Below are 22,347 nucleotides of genomic sequence, written 5' to 3' on the forward strand. Positions count from 1 at the left end.
TCCCTCAGGATAAGGCAATGAGAGCATTAAATAGCTGAAGTCCTTCTTGTAGTGAAGATTGTATCATAGCTGCATGATGACATTTAGAAGGGAAAGTTGTTTAAGGACACTACTGGACCTGTATTACCTTCTGCTCAGAAGACTAATGTGATACCACACTTACATTTATTTATTCAGGAGATTTCTTGCCTGATTACTTTTAGTTTCAGAGTGGCCAACATTACATGCTACAAGGAGTCACAAGAACAAGGGTCTCATGGGAATATCTGGGCATGATCCCAGACAGTGGTATATGATTTATGATACTCATAAAGTGACAGTGTGCTCCAAAACATCATTCAGCATATAACAGAATGGCATTCAGTATACAGGTTATTTTGATCTCAGAGTGCAGGACACAGTAAAGACAGTCCATGGACATAATTATCTTTTTGTTTTCTAGTTGCTGTTGGTTGAATGCAGTTTTCGGGTGGTTCGTATACAAGTCTCTAGACCATGCCCTGAAACGTCAAGGAAGCGAGAGGATGAGGATTGTGACAAAGGTGAAGGTATGAGTCATTAGCTTACTGAATTTGTATCACTGCTGAGCTGGAGAGAGCCTTAAAACCAAGAGTTCTCTAGATAAAATAAACCATAAGTTATTAGTGACATATTCAGAAAAAATAGGCACAGATGCTGGACAAAATGTGAGAAACGGTGCTGGGTCCTGTTGATTGATCTGATGATGGCTTTGGGGCTGTCATGAAAGTTGTTGAAAGTTATCGTGGTAAAATATCAAGCTTTGATAGCAAGGGTGATAGCTGGTTAGAATCCGAGAGGTCATCCATGTGCTGGATGCCTGATATATGTCTTTCATAAACCCCATTTTGCCTCACATACCTAACAAGACACCTAACAAAAGTTCAAGAAGCAAGGGCTTTAAATCTAATTTAAAGTGTTTTTTCACTGTCACCTACAGAAGTGATAAAGTCTACTTTTTTTTAGTTAAAGTAGAACTAAGCCTGTACAGAACAGATTTTGCTTTACACCTAATGAGTTTTACTGAACTAAGGCAGAACACTTGCTTGAGATCAACCGTTTCAAGATAAAAGCCTAACCAATTCCCAAAGCAGACATAGCCTTGCATTGTATTGTGACTAACAGCCTGAACAATAATAATCTGTATGAGCATTCTCTGTCTAGGTTGTTTTACTTTGATCAGTTATATTATATTTTTCCAAAAAAAGGTAACATGATTCCCAGCATCTGTCAATACATTCTAGAAGAACAGATCTGTAGAGGTGGCTACAGGATTTAAATTTTATTTTCCTAAGCCTGAGGGTGGAGTGAAGGTAGAGCTTAATTAGATACTTCAGAAACGTCCTCCAACAACACTTAAAATTTATAGTTCTAGAAACCTGACAAAAAAGTCACAAATAAGAAAACAAACAAAAAATTATTTTCATAAATTGTCAGCATTAAGTACTAGGCTCAGATTTTTCCAAAAAGTTCAAATTTTTTTTCAACACTAAAATGAGTTCCAAACCTTGCAATACTTTGGATCAGTGACAAAAATTCACACTTGTAACTGGGACATGTTCTATGCCTTTGCATGTCCTTATGGTCAGGAGAGCTCCATGTCCTGACAAAAGCTGTTAATAGGAGCTAGGGTACCTCGTGCCTTAAAAATCTGTTTGTTCTTTGGGTGCCTAATTAGGGGAAAATGTCTTTAGGGTAAAAGTATGTTAATGGCAGAAGTATCTCTCCTGGAAATCTAAACAAAAGTTTAGGGCTCTAGAGCTATATGCTCTACTCCTTTCTCTTAATGACACTTTAATTCTTTACCTTACCTCATTTAAATATGCCAAACATTGGGAAATTCTTTGTAAAACTGAAATTAGATTTATAAAGATTAGATTAACATAAAAGCTCAACTGGTTTATTTTTTAAATTGTTGATTCAGATCTGGAAACCTGTTAATCAAGATAAATTTTCATTTTGCCTTAAGACTTTGTCCCTATTCTCACCAAATGTATTTTCATTGTGTAATTTCATATTGTTTTTGAAATTTTAATAATTTCTATCAAGTACAAATGCGAGGTTTCTAAGCTTCCATTTGAAAATACATTTCAAGTTTTTCCAGCTGTGATAATAGCTTTCTCTATTCAAAGTAAGGCAATATATTGCCAGTGTTTAAACCAGGACTGCAGGGAGCTATCTACAGGGCAACTGACTGAAATGACATTGCTAACCTATGCACCACAGCACTGTCATTTTCCTTCCAGGGCATTACTTTCTTAATCTTGCCAGTACAAGGTGTACTCTTTTTACTTACATATTCCCTAGATATAAGAAGCCATCCAGTTAATTGTTGCATGTGCAGTTCTGTATTTAGATTTTGGTAAGGACTTACAGAACTTTATAAAAAGAATTATTATCAATATTCTTTTATGGTAAATACAGTTTGATATCTGCACAGACTTTATGAGCAAAAGGCAAAAGCAATTAAGATAAGGAGCATTTATTAACATACTACTCGTTTTTGTAAACAAGTAACTCATAGCTTCCAAAGAACTTGTGCAGAAACTCAGAGAAGGCTAGTCAGGATAAGAAGAAATAACAGAGCATACATTTTGCAACAGTAAATGAAGTAAGTTTTATCTATAAAGTAAGATGGAGTACTCAAGGAATTTAGCCTCATAAATGGCACTTTTTAAACTAATGCCTTTTTTCCATGGTTTAATTCTGCTACCTTTTGTTTAGCTGGATGCCTTTATTATGCAAGTAGGTTTCTCTGTGACTGTATAAGTAGTGTGATAATGCTCAGAGGAATCAATCTTCACTTGTGCTTTTACATACGCTTCTAGCAAGACACAGATTAGACTTAGATCTTCTTCACAGTGTCACATCTGTGCCAGCCACAGTTCTCATGCAGAACTGTATGTTCTGCCATCTTAGCAGCCTGACCCTTATCTGCTGCTATTTCATCCATTATTTTTCTTAAATTCCTTTTTAAAGAAAAGTCATAGCAAACATAGCTTATTATGAGCTCTAGAAGTCAACAGGTCCTATTTTGATGTTAGAAGGGTGAGAAAAATAGAATACAAAAGACAGAAATCCAAAAATGATTGGAATTTAACAGAAGATCACACATTGCTGAAAAGGACTTTTCACTCTCGACACAGGGCAATGGCTTTAAAATCCAGGAGCTAAATGAAGCATAGACTGGGGACATCTACCATTCTCATCACAGCTGCTACGGCATCATGGAGTGTGTTGCTAACACAATGGAAAGAGAAATTAACTGCCCATCTGTGCAGTGTAGACTCTTTTGTCTGCTCATGGTTGATTAGTGAGGGAAAATGGACTTGCGGTAATGTTAGGGTACAGTTCTGGAGTGTGGAAGACCCAGATTCAAGTCCCTCCTCTGGGTCATTGAGGGAAAAGCTTTTACTGTTATTTCAGTATATATCAGTATTTCAGCCCTATTTCAGTGCTGCTCCACAGCTGCAGTGCTTTCAGTTACCCAGCTTTCAGTTTGCCCTCACCAAGCCAAGCAGTTTGGACCACTGAAGTCATGTCATGAGAATAACTTAATTTCTGCAACTTTTATTAGTTACATCCACGCTTTAACAGCAATGCGCCAAGGCTTGCTAGGAGTCTGACATGCTTTTGAGCTACACTACAACAGATCCTTTTATTATATGCATTTCACCAAATTCATTTTCATGCTTTTCAGTATGTGTTCTACCCCAAAAAGAACCTTAAAGGCTTGGTCTTTCAGCATTTGTACTGCACTCATTAAATTACCTGTGGCTTTGATGCTGGAAAACAGAAGTCTGTATTTCATGAGTTCAGGAACCTTCAGCACTTTTAATTGACTTTTTTTCTTTTCTGCTTCTTTCAAAAATATTAAAAGGGGATGGGAGGGGAGAGAGGGAAAGCATATTAGTTTTTATACTTATATAAAGTAAAGAGCACATGAAATTGTTGACTGATTTTATTCACCTGAAGGTACCCATTTCAACATCCATTCCTATTCTGTACAATTTTATTTCCATTAAAATATTTTGATGTGTTTCTTCACCTTTTGGTGATGAATGAAAGAAAAGCCTGAAGCCTGGTTACTCTGAGATGGAATTGCCATTTTGTTTTCAGTATTTACAGGGATTGGTAAGAGGAGACGTCCCCCACATACTGCAAAAGCAGACAGAACTAAAAGATCATTTTTGACTAAAGGTGGGAATTAGAGAAATCATGTGGAATCTTGAAGCCATGTCTGTGAATCAGTGTAACTTACTGATCTTACAGTGCAAAATTTGACTGTGTTGAGCCACGGACAAGGGAAAGACTTGCCCTTGCTACTCTTCAACCAAAAGGTCTTTTTCCCTGTTTTCACTCTGCATCAGCCACTGCCATTGCTGCTTCTAACAGACATTATGTTTTTGACATGTCCCTCTGTTAGGAACAAGACTGTGGGACTATGCTTCCTCAAATACAGTTTCCATCTTAATATTACTGCTGGGTCACTGCTCTCCACTTCTAAAGCCTCAGTTTATAATTATAGTTTCAAATCTGTTCCTTGAAGTCCACATGGTGTATTGCTTGCTTTAGAAGACTGGGTAAAAAATATATATATATAAAAATTAGAAGACCATAATTTGCTTAAAGTCCAGTTGAAAGAATTGATCCCAGTTATTTAAGTTTTCAGTTAAAGCTCTGTTGAAGTCACTTTTACTATTATAAAAATCAAGCAACCAGCTAATGAAAAAGAAATAGAACAAATTAGAATGAAAATGAATTGAATTTTTTTGGTTGAAAAAACTTTCCAAGCTAGAAGCACAGTGTCTCTAGGGCAAATCAGGTTAAAACAAGTCTTTTGCAGTTGACTGTTAATCATTTGGAACTTGTTCTTAGCGTGGTCAAGAATCATTTTCTCTGGATTATGTGATTAAAGAGATGAAAGAGTTCATTACTGCTTTAAATAAATGCTAGCAAGTTCTATTATCCTGCATGCAAAGAGAACAGGTCTCCAGTTATCTCCCACCATTTCAAGATTTACCCAAAAAGTGTCCTATGCACTCTAATTAGTTATGTATCAAAGTCATTTTTCTCCAGGAGGCAAAAAAAAGACAAAGGAGCACACTTAGCTCTCAGCTATGCTAATGATGACTTAGTGAAATTAGTGGGGTTATTCAGCTCTATCTAGGGACAGAATTGAGGCCATGAGGACATGGAACTTCTTGACATTTGGGATTGTTTTATTTTGCATCTGTTACTCCCTGAACATAGAGGACTGGCATTTTACATCTTCATTTTTCTAACCCACCCCCTTGAGTTTCCTGATTTTGATTCATCTCATTGTTTTCCCTGGCAGCCATGAAGGGAAATTGCTGCTATTCTTGTTAGATGCTGAGAATGAAATGGCCCCTCTTGGGTCGCTGCAACTCCAGAGGGGCCTCTTGTTTGTAGCCCTTGAGCTGTGTGAGCACCCATCTCAGTTTTGGGAATCATTCCAGGGATGCGCTTTTTTCCTCCCTTCAGTCTGCAGTTGTAACCTACAGACATGTTTGTTTGTTTGTTTGTTTGTTTTTCCCTGTATGGATTTGCTTATAACTGCGAAGTTGTTGATCTTATTAAACTTTCAGCTGGATAAAACTTCTCAGAATTAAGTTCTCCATCATATTTTATCTTGGATCACAAAGGGTTATTCCAAGCTGTTGCAGGAAAAAGAAATGGAAATCATTGCACAGCTTATATTGCACCCCCTTTTTTTTAAAAAAAGTCTTAGTGCTAACATTACAATAAAAGCAAAAAGAAATTGATCTTAACCAGGTTCCCACATTATATGCAATATGTTAGGCGATATTTCTACATCTGACTTACATTTAGAGAATGCAGATTCATGAATTAATGCCTCTTACACTAGTTCTTATTTTCCAAGGAGTTTATATGACATTTTTTCCAGTTTTCTTTCTGAGTCCTTCTGATGATATTTATGTGACTCTGTGAGCCTTTATTTTGAACCTATACAGAAAAAATTGTGAGTCGATCAGATGTTTTTTAACAAATAAGCCTGACTATTCCTAGTTCCGTGTAATTTATCGCTCTGGCTGCCACAATCTGATCTTTGCACTGCTAAAACAGTCAGATAAAATAATCAGCAGAGAAAGGCAGTCATCTCCAAAACCTGAGTCCAAGATCAAATCTGGCTTTTTGTAGAAGTATATGGCAGATTGAAATTAATATTATTCTAATCTGTTATAAAGATGAAAAAAAGAAGTTGAATGTGAATGGAGTGAAAAACATTTAAATGCAGCTGGAAAGTTATACTTTAAAAGCATTTCCATGGTTTTTGAAATCTAAGGACCAGATTTGAAAAGTATTTATGAACTCATTTCGTATTAAAACACTTAAAGTTAATATTGCAATAATGTACCTCTTAGTCCTGGACACAAGAAAAGGTCCATATGGGAACCAGGGCATGAAATTCTGTGTCTTTCAATGGGTCACACTTTGTGGTCAGTGCTCCCCCTAGTATTTATAGCTGAACCTATGATAGTTATTTAAAGACTTACTGGAAAAAAAACCAGCTTATTATTTTCTTTAATTGAGACTTTTGACTCACCCAAATAGCTTCATAAAATGATTTCTTTAATTCTTTTTAGTTTTTTTTTTTTTTCAAAAAAAGGTTATAAATGAACATACATGTTCTGCAATTATAAAAAATGGAAAGCCAACTCATCAATTCTTACCAACAACAAAAAAATCCAGCCAAGTTTACTGTAATTTCAGATGGACTTGAACCTAAAAAATTTACATTTTCTTCTAACCTAAAGACTTATATATTCTTATTGTTACTATCATATTTTATTTTGTCAAAAAGTAAAATCAAAAACACGGTTGAAAGCAGGAAAAATACTTTGTCTCTTTTAAACTATGCATTTGTCTTTGTTTTTTTATTATTTTCATTAAGAAGTTAACATATTCAGAAATAGCCAGAATACGTTATGAATAAAATAGATTTTTTTCCATTTTTTCAGTCATCTACATTTTTCATCCAATCTGTATGAATTGTTTAAGCTAATGCTATCAGTTATCACATCTCTATTTACTGACACTAGGTAGGGAACAGCATAATGAAGATTGATTTTACTGTACCTTCCAATTTGGAAGATGGTTCTTGTACTAGAAATTTATTGACATTTTTGAAATCTAAAGTTATTTTTTAAAACCAAACCTTTTTTTCCCCACAAATTTTAATTTTCTGTTCAATCTATGGGTTTAATTTACTGCTTTATCATCTTGTATTTATGGCCTGATTTCTTTCTCTCAACCTTGTGTAGTAAACTACATTTAGAGTATTAGCTTAGTTCTCAATTAAATTGTCGTTTCACTTAGATTCTTCAAGAATTTGTGGAACTGACTGACTTTTTCCTTTCTGCTTCTCCATGACCAGCTATACCATCTGCCTTGTCTAAGGCATTACTACTGACAGGTGCAAGCTTTAATGATTGCCCTTGAATTTAAAGTGCCTCCCAGGGCAATTTGCTAACATAACTGAAAGGACTCTCCTCAACAAAAGAAAGTATTTGTATCAATAGGGTTATTATATCACTTAAAAAATGAGTCAAATTGTCTTGTTCAGAACTGCTAGTGCTTCAGTTCTTACAGGTACAGACTCAATAACACATGGCTTTGATTAGACCTGGGCAAAATGTTGATTAGCCACTCCATAGACTTATCTGTTCAGACAGAAGTTGGAACAGTTTGTTAAATGAAGATTGCAAAGGGACCTTCCTGTGACTCAAAATACGAAGTACCATGACACTTTCTGCATTAAAGAGAATATTTTCTTACAAAAGCATCATGTTCATTATATAAAGAAGATTCAGTGTCCTGGGTTAGGAAGATATTCACATAAATGTCCTGTCAATTATGGCAATACAAAGTAATGAAAAATAAAAACACTGAGAGCATAATTCATTGTGGTTTACATGCTGCAAAACAATAGAAATATAATTAATTGCATTTCACAGACTGAGTGAAGGAAGTCGAGGAAAAATTATGGCACAAGAATGTGGTTAGTCTCTTAAAAAATTATCTTTTTATACTCAGTGTCTACAGCAACACTAAACCTACAGAGTCCAAGATTCCTTTTCCTTTCTGTATTAGACCGTGCTGCCTTCCCAAATTATTTTCTTCTACTTCTAAGAAAGTTACTGTTCCAGCTGTACCACAAACACTGTTCCTTTCCTTTTAAACCAGTCACTATATATCTTAAGAGTCATTATACATAGGTCTTAATTAAGCTAATGTAAGTTTGCTTGTGAGTGCATCTTTGCTCTTCTTAGGCACCCAGCTGTTCTGAAAAATGAAAGAATCCCTTGCTTTATTTGAAGGAATAAGGAACCAAAGGGCACATGCACCTTATTACATATGCATTTAAATAACTGGATCATAAATACAGTTAACTTTTTCAGAATACATTTAATCCAAATTGTACACAATCCAGTGACTTCACAAAAATCACTTTGTACTCCATGAGCTTAATGTTTTGTAACAACACTTTTGAAATACAAAAGTTTTTTGCTGGTTTCTTAAAATGTACTTCCCCTTTGTGTAATTTTTAGAATTTTTAGAAATATAATAATTGACATTTTTCCAGTCACTCAGGATTCTTATGAGAATTCTTCTGTTTTTCCCAAATATGCATAAATTATAAACCTTCTGTATATTCCCTATCAGAGGTATTGGGATATTAAAAGTATTGCAGAGTTTATGCATCTCTAATTTATCAAGGTTCAATCCCTTGCATGTGTCTGGAAAGCAAACGAGTGCCTCAGGTGGCATGTGGCACAAAAAAATCCTACTGTTCTCAAGGTCATCGTACAAATCTATATATGTACCTTTGGTTGCAGAGATATTTTTAATTAAGAAAGAATTAAAAAATTGTGCATGGTAGTAGGAGGTAGGATTTTCTTAAATTCCCCTATATTTGTTCGAATATTGTAGAGGTTACCAAAATCTAGGCAACTCTGAGTTAATTTCCCACGAAGATAGGTGATTTGAATTCCTCCTAAATTGTCATCTTTTAGAGATTTGACAAAATTTTTCATATTCTAAAGCATTTGATCTGAACAGAAAGGATGTTTTTTGGAAGCTCAAGCAGTACAATGCAAGAGTGTTTTCTGTAGGTTGGTTGAGGTATATGACTCTGTAGGACAGAAAAACTGATTAAGATGTAGTGATGACTGTGACTACTTTTTTGAAGATTGTGGTGATCATGCTTTGAGGAACTATGGACTGTTAAAAGAGATCCATTTTCAAAGAATTCAAAGGGAAGACAGAGGTGAAATAGTGACTTGCACTGCTAGAGATTATATAGAGTCTTTATAGAACGTGTGTGAAAATCTTTCTTGTTCACTGAAACGTTACCATTTGATCCCTCCCTCACATCTTCAGTGTAGCCCCAGCATTTTTTATAGAAGTGTCTGAAAATGCTATTCTGACCAAGAGCTGAAGAGAAGAAAGAAAACCCAAATCCTGATTAAAAAATGCCAAACTCTCCTTGCCTACAACATGTGTAGAACCTGTATAGTCTTCTATTTCAACTAAATTTGCCTTTTTTGCCAATGCAAAACCTGCTTAAATTGCTGCAAGGCAATAATTTCTTTTTTTTGCTTCCCCTTCCCCCAGTATTTATGGTACAAAATCTCCCCTTTGTATATAGTGTAAATTCAGCCCAAATTGAACTGTCAATCATTTCTGAATAGGTTATGCAGGAGATGTTAGATGTGAAAAAGGCAAATACAAGAGGACATTGTAAGACTTAAAAAAAAGATACGGTCTGTATGCAATTAGAATTTCAAACTGGAATCTGCTTTGCTCATGGAAATATCAGTCAAGATGCTGCAGCAGTTATTACAGAAAAGTTTGTCTATGGTGCACTTAGGAGAGCTTCTCAGCCAGTTGTCTAATACCGAGTTAGAAACTACTACACTTTCTAGTTAAACAAAAAGAACATTGTGTAAATATATTGTAAGATTATGTGTTTTATGCAAGCTTGATTGCATATTTTAATTGCACTATAATCGTTAAACATATCTGCTTAGTATAATTTTATTTTTTAATTAAATCCAAATTCTTGTTATTAGACAAGAATTCTGATATCACATTTACAGTTCATTAGATTCATAATTAAAATGTGCAACTAGACTAGAGAATTAGAGAATATTTAATTTGGAAAAGCATTTTGTTTCACTGCTTCTGTAACAGGCTAGGCTAGGTTTCTACAAATGAATTGTACATGTAACAACTACAAAAGCTCATTGCAATGGAGGATTTCATTCCATTACTAACATGTTCATGGATAGAAGGCTAACACAGAATACATTTTAAAAATCCCTATAGCGTGAATATTACAGATATGCCTCCCCTTCAGTCTCACAGATTTTTAAACATTACAGTGCAGAAAGAATAGAACAGTGAGATACCAATGTTATATCAAAACTGCATAAATGTAAATAGGGTCTCCTCTTTTTCTGACTATTTGTACTAATTCAGGCAATGAAACAGGACAGAACCCAGTGCTAACTTGTCCACATCTGGTGACTGTTTAACCTAAGCCAAAACCCATATTTTGCCCTAGTACTTCTACTCTAAAAGTAAAAATGAATAAATAACAACAACAAATAGGTGTTTGGGAAGGATGGTGGATAGTACATATTCTGCATAAGAGAAATTTTATCTCTGGAGAAGATACGTGTGATGAAAATTCAATACACTAAATCTGTAGACGGGATTTTTAATCTCTTAGCAAAAAGACAGGATTGATAAGGAACAGTGAGAACGTGTTTTTCTCAGGACTCCTTTGGTTCCCTTTTCTGACCCCTGAAGGACTGCAGTCCCAGCTACCAAGAATCATATTGTGGGAGTAGTACTTCAGTAATCAGATAACTAACGAAGGTCAGGAAAGTATTTCTGTTTGGGGTATGTTCTCCACAGCTGGGAGGGGTTATGTTATACTTAATAGTTATATGTTGTGGGAGCCTTGTGTTTTTCTCTGAACGTTTTCTGTGGCCACTATTGAAAGGGCTTCAGTTGCTAAATGAATCCTCTCTGAATTCCAGGCAGTCGCCCTGGAGAGCTGCTTCCTGAAGTTCATCCGAAAGGTGTTCATGCAGCCAAATAACAGTATCTGGAGTAAATGTGGAAAACCTGTTTCTCATGTAGTGAACTTTCAAGCCAAACACTGATGTTTTTGTCATTCTGAAATGTGAAGCTACTCCTGGGTCTGTGTGCATATGGGCTAGAGATTTTGGTGCTGTGTGTTTGATGCACTGGTATACTGTCCTCTTATTGTTGATGCCCAAAATGCCATTTAAATGAATGTACAATCAGTCACTAGAGCAAAGGGATAAGGGAGGGTTACAAATAGCAGTAAAATTTAATACTTCAGAAATTGTTAGTAGAGGAAAAATTTACAGTGCTAACAAAAAGAAGAATAGTTGTCTTTCATCTGAATGACAGAAGAGATGGAGATAACCTGCTCTTTCAGAACTGGATGATGAAGGAGAGAAGGATGTCTTCTGCAGTGACAAATGATGGCAAAGTTGTTTTCCATCTTTGTGCCACTTACTGCAGTTGACAAGCAGGCAGGGGAAGAGCTGCCATTTATTTTATTAATTTATTTTAATAAGTTTTATTTAGATTAGTTTGTATTTACAGTACCTTTATGCTGTGGGTACAGATTGGATATTTGGTATGTGATTCTAAACCTGTTTACTTACCAAGCCATAACGTCTCCTTGCCAATAAGCTTATATTAATTACATGTATATTATATGTGTGTTACATACATTTGTGTATATACTTATATGAGTACCTATGTGACTCCAAGTAGTGGATGAAAGTAGGACCAGATCAGTGTTCTGTTACCTAAAAATACAGTCTCTCCATATAGGTACTCTCATTAACATAATATTTATATACTATCAAACCATGAAAGGCTATTTATCTCCTTCTGACAGGGAAAGTGTACGGATTTCAACATGTGACATTTTCATTGTTGCCTATAAAACATTGTCACTAATAACCACCCTGTTATTGAACTTTTATGCTTTCTCTACATGCATTATGAATATAGGACTAATTAATAAGTTAATATATATGATAATTATATTTCAGATAAGTTTTTATACACTTGAATTAAAAGTTAAGTAGTTTTCAAGATAAAGGGTGTATATTAAAAAGAGATCATTTTAGGAAAGAGTGCATTCCATTGCCACCTAAGATGCGAACATAAGTTCCCTCCTTTTAAATACAACTAAGAATTTAACAGTTTTGTAAGTTCTCTTTCATTCTTTTATTAACAGAATTTGTAAAACCTCATAAAGTCATAAAATGATGATATTTAAACCTCATAAAGTCATAAAATGATTATATTTAAATCTTTTACTAGAGTAAAAGGAATGAAAATCTATCCCAGTAAAACAAAGTTCCTGTGTGTAGTTTCCATGGTGTAACACTGTCTTCAACTCCATTGGGAAAAAAATCCTCCAGCCTATCTTTTTTCCTAAAATATGTGCTAAACAGATGTTTAGCACGAACGTCTTTTAAATCTTTTATCTCTTAGTTTCAGCTATAAGTTATCAATTCCTTGTAGACTCAAAGTTAAACTTCTTTTATATAAAATTCTTTTTTTTTTCAAGACAAGTGATGATGGGGAGAAAATGAAATAATGATACAGAACCAAAACAAGTAAGTGCCATATCAAATGTGTAAAATGTATCACCAGCCTGCCTAATTCAGATAGAATGCCTTTTCACATTTCAGCTTCATTTATGTACTGGGAAATCAGAATATTGTTAGTATGATCAAGAGGTCATATTTCTTCCTTCATAAGTCCCTCTGCTTCAAACATGAGGCAATTAATTGCTAGTCATCTGGTTTTTACTCATTACAGATTTCTTTTCTTCTCTTTTTCCTTTTAGCTTATACTCATGACACTTCCTTTCAGTTTGTACTTATGCCATATATTTGAATATGTAACTGGTGTAGAACTTTCTGCTTGTAGAAACTTAATTGGGTTTGGGGTTTTTTTTGTTGTTGTTGTTGGTTGTTTGTATGTTTTAATTTCAACTTGGAGTGAAAACCAGAAATTCAGCTTTTTATGAAATGTATATGTGACACCCCACTTCTAGTTTCAATCTCCTTTGGTCTAGCTCTGGAACTCTTTGAGTCACTGTTTGTACCCTCTGCCACCAATATTTGCAGTCCTGGTGAATGTTTCACTTCAGGCTCTGCTACAGAAATACAACAATTCCCTGATACTCAATGCACTTGTTAAATGAATTATCAAATTGTGAGCATGATTTTAAAATATAATGGAAAATAAACCATAAAAAGATTCATTTTTTTTCTGTTCTTGGATTTCAATATATCTTCTGTAAAACAAGAAAGTCCTGTGAAATGAACACTGCCCAGAAAATATTCTAAAACAGAATGATTTGAAAGAAGAATTTTCATTTCAATAGTCCCTAACTGGACTATTACAAGCTAAAAAATAAACACTATGAGTTGTATGACATGGACGCTTAGAATGGTAAACATAAGGCACCTGAGCTTCTATTACTAATGACAATTTGTGCCTTAATAGATGCAGTGTCCATGTCTTATCTGTCTCAATTACATCTTTAAAACACACTTCTAAGAAAGACTCTTGTAGTCCTGAGAAGCATTCAGAAAACTGTGTTCTAAATACCATTTCTAAAATCTAGTAAAAGTAAATATCTGTGGCGGCTGTCATCTTTTCCAATTCACCCACTCCTTGAAAGAACATTGAATTTAGTTATTTTTCTTAATGTTTTGATGTACACTGTTCTCTCTAGTCCTTAATAGTCATCTAGCAGCTTTGAAAAAATGATTTTCTGGGAAAGACAAAGGCCAGCTTAGAGAAATCTATCCTAAGACACAGAAAATGTAATTGGCTCTATAAATAGAAAATTAAGTTTTGCTTTTGAAGTGGGAAGCAGTGGAATAATTTCAGTATAGAGGCATTTTTATTTCTATGAGACAGTTCCTATTTTTGTTCCACTGAAATTAATGTAATAAAAATATCAGTACCAAGGACTTTGATTAGAGAAGGATTAACTCTAAATATTGATTGACATTTATAATGGAAATAATATTTGGACCCTAGCTTGGAACACAAATACTTGTATAAGGAAAAATGCGTGATACTCTTGCTATCATCAGTTCAAAATTGATGATACTGCTCTGTAGCACTCTGCCTGGCCTTTCTCATTTTTCACTGAGAACTCATAAATATTTAGTTTAGTTTCTGTATAACCTGAGAATTTAAAATATATGAGATAGCATCACAAGCTTTACCTATATATCAACTAATGTGAGAGAACTTACAGGAGAAAATAATAACATATTTGATATGATTGAAATAATAAATTTCAGTTTAGAGTAGACTTTAGGGTCACTTACTGCCCATGTCTAATAGGAATAAATCCAGAGAGGCCAGCAGAGTAGAGATAATTCAACACATCTCAGAGAGACTGGCTATTATTTGATTTGTTCTGTTAGCACATCCTATCATGAAGCTGGATGGAAGGCCACACAGTGCCTGAGGACATGCCCAAAGCCTTCAGGCTCTCACGCGTGAGTACATTTCAATGACACTTGCCACATTGATTGCAGTCAGAGCTCTTGACTCATGAGTAGAGAGAAAATAACCCCACTCTGCCTTAGACCTTCTGTCCACATGTTGCTTTCAAATATGGTCTGTGCAAAATCCAGCTTCAGCTTTTCAAGAATGCCTAGTATGGTTATTAGGAGACAAAATATCAAGGAAGTTTTACAAAATATTGCAATAGTTAGGGCAAAATTAAATCTGTGACGTGTCTGAGCACAGGAATTGTCTATGTCCAGCTCTTACTGGATCAAGACATGAAAGAAATGTGAAAACAGAAGAACATACATTTCTTGCAGGATCTGGATGGAGCGTATGCATGGAAGGAAAAAAAAAGAGGATTATTATTCAACAAAGGCATGACTCTTGATAAAATGCAAGGTGACATATCTATATTTGATTTAATGACATCATCAACATTTACAGTTTCAAAGCTATTCATGGGGAATCGCAGAGTTATAATTAGACATTAAAATCAGAAGACTGGGTTGGGGAGTTTCATTTTTCCAAAGGCTTCCTTAACTAAAAACTCATTATTATTATTTTGGTCCTTCCTAAATTTGAGCAAACAGTTGCTTCTAACATGGTCAGACTTGTTTAAAGTTAGGATATGTCTGAGACAAGACCTTATCTATATTCATAAGGGTCGTGGCTACTCATTTTGGACACAGCTGATTAAAGTAAGTCTCCTGTTGGTAATTCACTGAGGTTTCATTTCAATGTGGTACATGTGGGGTTTTTTCAATCAATTAAATATTGCTTTTCATTATTTTTATCTTCTATTGTATGAGGAGATATCCTGATGCCATTTCATACAAAGAATTTCCGTCTTGTATGTAAAGATATTGTGGAAATGTTGTAATTGAAACTCATAACTGTAAAAACTTCCATTGTTAAAAGAACAGTATTTTGGACATAATTGATGTTTAACTAACTTTTCACTTTTTTGAGCACTGTTTTAAAATACTTAGGCTAGCATTAAAGATAAAAAATATTTACCGTGTTATTACAAGCTGTTTCATTTTCTTAGATGTACAATGGATTGTTAGATTGTTAAAATAGCTTTAGAATGCATTTCCCCCTCTTAGCTCAGATTCTTCTAGTATTTTCTATGTTTGTCACAGTAATAGATAGACAAAACCATCTGTCATATAAAGATTATACTATGCACAAAGAATTCCTTTGATAAGTATGGTGATAATTAATTTTCTCATTTATCTGTCAGGATTTTTGAAAAGGTAGCTTTGTCTGGTTAATCAGTGTCTTTATCACTAGTGTAGTAGTAATATTTCCTCTATTATCTTTCTGTTGTTTCCAGATTTTTTTCTACAATGACTATGGAGGAACATGAAATAACTTCAGAAACATATACTGGTTTACTCTGAAATTGCTGCAGTTCTTTAAAAATAAGTAAACTTGGTTTTCTTTTAAAATCTATGTCCACTTAAAAGAGTATTTTAAATTATAGTACCCTATATTATGTTCTAGATCTAATGAAAACATGCAAGACTCCCTCTTCCATCCACATTATTTCTTTCCATGAAGGACATTCTATGATTAGACCTTACAAATCTAAAAAAAGTTATTTCGTCATTGATTGATTTTTTTTTAAAGTAGTTTACCCTAATTCATACTAATAATCTTACAAATTATTGCAACCGTACTTGCGTCTAATTTAATTAATTGTATCAGGATTGTGTTTTAAGTTTAAATGTATTTTCCTCTTTTTGAAAACGATTGAATTACAGTGACACAGATGGTTTTAAATTTTCCTTTTAATGGGTTTTAATCACTGAATTATAGTTAATATTTGTATTTTTCTAAGAACATTTTCTTACTAAATATAAATAAGGTTTGATATACCATATAACACAGTTTCAGCTGGTTTTTTTTTTTTTTTTTTTCAGTGTAAAGTAATTACAGTACTAACCATGCACCAGTGGAGTACTACAAATAATCTTAACTGCAGTATTTGTTGAGGCCACTCACAAGAGTGCAGACTGCATGGAGCAGGAGGCATCAGTAGGGCCAGACTCCACACGTCATGAGAGCACTGGGCTGGCAGCATATCTGGCCTTTCACAAAGGTTCAGCTGCATCCTTGCCACTAACTTTGGTGACCACAGTGATCTTGCTCCGCAATGAGACTTACCCTGCAGTGGTCCAAGAGGGTCATAGATTGTGCTCTCATTGAGTTGAAAACGGATCTAGACTCTTTTGGACCCTGATATAACACACTGTGTGTTCTGTTTTGTGAATTTATGTCCACTGTAAATACATTTTTATAAATCTAAACCCCTAAAATTAGTCTACCTACAAGCAGAAGAGCATAAGATAAAAAAAGCTATTTTTCTTTTCCTGCAGGTGTTTGAGTCAGGAACCTGAATGCACATTTCCTACAGTGAGAAAAATCAAAGTCTCTGTATGAAAGCAAGTAAAATAAACAAGGCAACTTTTTATCTTTTTCATTTATAGTAGAAAGCCATAAGGTTATTGTGGTTGCAATTATGTGGATGCAGCAGCTTTCTAAATATGAAAAATATCTAGATTACATATTGATCTGTTTCTTTTGGTTCATAACTTGCTTTCAGTTTTTTGCTTAGTTTTGTGCAAAAGTTTGCAATGGACAAAAAAGAGGGGAAAAGGGCAAACTGTGTGCTTTTATCATGCAAATATGCAGGTTTGCTCTGCTATGGGCTGGACAACACAAATCAAATACTTCTAAACTTTTCTGTGTATATAGTTGGATCAATGGTATATGATTACATTCAACAAGGAATACCAGTGAGGACATATTTGAAGGGAAGATGATGGCATATAACTGATACGGTGAGCTACGGTTTTTCTCTACTATTTGTTGTTTAACTCTGGAGAAGTAAGAGTGTGTGACCGGTATCCTTCAGATGAGTTCCCAGAACTTTCATGGACAGAACCCCTTCTTTGCCTCTAAGGTGCACAGAATTACAACCGTCAGTGTTGTAACAAGTGAGAAAAAAAAAAGAAAAAGTACATTTGTAATTAAATAAAATGATATCATTCTTTCTTAGATGTACAAGACAGCTTACTGTATGAGATCTGTGGTTACTGTTGGCTTTCAGACAGTGTGTCTTCATCTGCATGACAGCATGGGAAGGAACATTGCAGTCCTGCTTTGTTTTGGTCAGAGAATGTCATAAATCACAGAACGCTAGACACACTGTGCAGGACTTCCTTTTGACTTTAACACGTGACTCCAAATGAAATTGTGTCTTTGCCTGGAGAGCCAAGGCTCGCTTGTGGTGTATAGTATTTCCAGTGTTAGAAAGTCCATTATTGATCTACTCTCTGCAACTATTCTATAAAGAATCAGACTGCATAAAATATGATTGCTAAATAATTGAGTTATACTTTCTGGAAGAACAATAAGCAGTTGGACTTAGATTTGCTGCTCAGACCTTGTGGTGATTATTAGCCTGTTAGATTTTAAACAAAAATTTCACCTTGGGCAAAACACTGTCCTTTCAAACTTACATATATATGTCTTTTGATGAAAGGAGACTATTTCTGTACAAACTGATGTTTACCTATGAGAATTAAACTTTGCATTAGATGTTTTTCGGTCTTCCAAGATGCAAGATAGAGGCTTTATTTCTCAGGAGCGGCAGCCCCAAATTATGGAAGCTGGGCATTCAAAAACCAGATTTTATGCAGGTATAAAGAGGGAATAAGACAATACAGGAGAAGCAGCTGAGCTCTATGAAGGTTTCCTACTCACTCTTCTGATAGTAGGCAGCTGAAAGAGCAGAAATTATAATATTGATGGAAGCGTGAAAAATCCACGGGACTCTGCACTTTCCATTTTCTTCTTACTATGCTTGCTGACTCTACAAAATGCTGAATCTTAATTTCTCTTAAGTTTTTCCATAATATCAAAGGCATTATAGAAGAAGTAAAAGCATTCATCTTCTAGAATGATAGACTTGAAAAAGAGTACACTTTTGCTGGTATATTTTTTGAGTGTAATTTGGAATTATAATAACTGCAAATGAAAATGTAATTTATCTTCATTATTGATAAAAAAGTGACTGTCCAAATCAGTGAAGGTAAAACTGAGTACTGCTCGAATAAGATGGACATCATGAGAAATGATGAAACTGTCATTAGATTCTTCAGGAGAAAATTTGATTTTGTTTTATTTAAAAGGGATTGATCAACAGTACTTTTCAAACCTGTGGTATTTGCATTAGAAAAATAGTTTACTAGCACAACTGAGTTAAGACTTGTGTCTAAGTAAAAACAATATCCTAATTATTGTCAAGTCACTGCAATTGCCCGGTGACACTTTTGCTATTGTATTCTCATCAAGCATGACCTCCCATTCTGCAAGGTCTCTCCAAATGTTGACTGAATTGGTCATTTATTGATCATACCTTCATGCTAATGCAGTGTAACATTTCACATGCAATTGAGATGCTTATTAATTCAGAGGAAAGGTGGCAGATTGATTCCCACAGGAATCTTCTGAAACATACGTTAAGTTACCAGAAGCAAGGATATTAGGGAAAAAAAAAAGAGGAAAAAAAATAGGTATTGAACTTTGTATTTAGAGAGGCGTATCTTTTATTTATAGTCTTCTGAACACAATTGCTTCTTTAACTGCATCAGTAGTTAGAGAAACTTATAAATGTTGTATACAGTAGTTTCAGGTAATTCCAAATAGTCATAAAAAATGTAAAACATATGCACGGTTACATGAAATCCTCATATACTGTGAAGATAATAGATATATTGAACTATGAAAGCCTACTCCTCTTTGAGCATTAATAGAATGTGACTTTGTAGCTTTGTCATATTTGATATAGTGAAAATATACCCCACATACAAACTATTTTCAAGGCGATAATGTTAAACAAAGAGAAAAAGTTTACTATGCAATGCACAGAGTCTTAGATAAATTGCCTTCTGGTTTATTTCAAAAACGTTCTTGAATGTTGCTTGGATGAAATTATTTTACTATGTTTTTCAAACATCTAGTTTAATTGAACTCTAGGAATGTAGGGACCCAAATTCTAATTTACTATGCCATTAAGTAGAAAGTAATGTAAAATCATATATATATATATATAATATTTGGTTATTGTGAAATAAATTATCTATTACTTCTCCAGACAGGTTCTCATAATTATATGTACTTTCAAAAGAGTATGCCATAAACCAGAGTTGTTTACACTGTTTCCACAGTTAATAATTTATGCAGATGTCTCAGCAGTTCATTAGGAACAAATTATGAAGTGTGCTACATGGAAAGGACATGGGTTTCCAAACTGATAAAAATCCGTACAGTGTTACTTCATCAGAGCTGCAGCATGGCTGCAAACAGCTAAAATGATTTTTTTTTCTATACAATTTTTTTGGTGGAATTTAAAGGTAATAATAAATGCAGAGAGATCTGGACAGGCTGGAGCAATGGGCTAAAGCCAACTGTAGGAGTTTCAATAAGGCCAAATGCCGGGTGCTGCACTTGGGCCACAACAACCCCCAGCAGCGCTACAGGCTTGGGGAGGAGTGGCTGGAGAGCTGCCAGTCAGAGAGGGACCTGGGGGTGTTGATTGACAGCCGGCTGAACAGGAGCCAGCAGTGTGCCCAGGTGGCCAAGAAGGCCAATGGCATCCTGGCTTGTATCAGATATAGCATGGCCAACAGGGACAGGGAAGGGATCTTACCCCTGGATTCGGCACTGGTGAGGCCGCACCTCGATTACTGTGTTCAGTTTTGGGCCCCTCACTACAAAAAGGACGTTGAATGACTCGAGCGTGTCCAGAGAAGGGCAACGGAGCTGGTGCAGGGTCTGGAGCACATGTCGTACGAGGAACGGCTGAGGGAACTGGGGTTATTTAGTCTGGAGAAGAGGAGGCTGAGGGGAGACCTCATCGCCCTCTACAACTCCCTGAAAGGAGGGTGCAGAGAGGGGGGATGAGCCTCTTTAACCAAGTAATAAGCAATAGGACAAGAGGGAATGGCCTCAAGTTGTGTCAGGGAAGGTTTAGACTAGATATTAGGAAGCATTTCTTTCCAGAATGGGTTGTTAGGCGTTGGAATGGGCTGCCCGGGGCAGAGGTGGTGGAGTCGCCATCCCTGGAGGTGTTTAAGAGTAGGGTTGACATAGCGCTGAGGGATCTGGTGGAGTTGGGAACCGTCAATGTTAGGTTAATGGTTGGACTGGATGATCTTCAAGGTCTTTTCCAACCTAGACATTTCTGTGATTCTGTAATTTGTATTTAGATTAATATAATTATATCTGGAAGAATAATCAACGTTCAGCTTTCTTTCCTGTTGGCTGGTGTTTGGTTTTGGGTTTTTTTTAAATACTAAAAGTGTGCAGGTTTTCATTAAAATTTTAATTACATAGGAAAATTGATTTTTTAAAAAAAAAAAAGTAAATTCAGGAATTTCTATACAGGAAAACTGATGGACTTAATATTTCAATTTGCACCAGAAAATACTAATAGTAACTCATCTCTACACCTACCAACTATTAAGGATATTTAGTTGACCTTAATCATTTTTTCTTAAAATTAATCAGATTGAAAATATTTTGTCTGACATCAAAAGCAAAATGGCATATGTTCATAATATTTTACAAGTTAGATTCAGAGTTTTGTATTATCTATATGCTGATTGAATTAATCTCTCTCTTTTTTTCTTGACTGAACTCACATTTAAAAAGCTTCTATAGATCTTGTGGCATGATCTCTCAGAAATCCTAAAATCGTGGTAATAAAATGGGTTTAAGACAATAAATGTGACCATAACTGAACTGTGACTGAACTTGAAGATTGCTGAGATTAAGTCTAATTATTATATGTAAGGATTCATGTGAAATTTAGATCTGGGTTCACAGTAAATGATCACCAATTTCAAAGTATATGTTCTTATCTCATGTTCCTCTGCATTTTTAAACTATTTTAAAAATATATATTTGCAAATGTCCACATTGTAGAAAGTAACTGTTGTGTCTAAAATGAACTTCTTTTATTTGAATCTGTAACCTTCTTTTAAATCCACCTCTAGCCACATTCTTATGTTAATATGACAATTGTAATTTGAGTATTTTATGCAGACTCTGTGTGGAATGCTTAAGTAGAGTGGAAATAGTGGATGAACCTTTATTTTTAGTGAGAAACACTGCAATCTTTACATTCTTCTTCATTTTCAGCTTCAACTCTACCTGGCCTTAACTTTGCAGCTGAGACATATGCTTATGTGGTTTGGAAAATGTGACCATAATTGACTTTAACTTGAACACTCTAACTTAAACGTTTTGCTTTTTCGCAGATGAAGTTTTGTCTTCAGCCTTAATGAAACAGAATAATATTTGAGGACTGACTGTCTCAGCATGATCTAGCCCTGGTCCAGGTAGCAGGTAAGCTTCGCAACAGCACAGGTCCAGAGGAGATCCCCAGTTTTACTTATGTCCTCTCACAGACATCCACGCTGTACAATCACTTCCATACAGTACTCTGATGATGTCTTTTGCTGGTTTTTGCTGCTCTTCCCTCCTACTCTTGGTCCTGCCAGAATTACTGTTTCAGGATCACAAGTTTTGCTTTTTCTGGTAGAGGTGAAGACTTAGCATTTTAACCACAGCAGAGCACAACTTCACAGCTACAGATGAAGTATTTGTAAA

This window comes from Strix aluco, chromosome 9 (assembly GCF_031877795.1).
Source record: "Strix aluco isolate bStrAlu1 chromosome 9, bStrAlu1.hap1, whole genome shotgun sequence".
In the NCBI taxonomy this organism is placed as follows: Eukaryota; Metazoa; Chordata; class Aves; order Strigiformes; family Strigidae; genus Strix; species Strix aluco.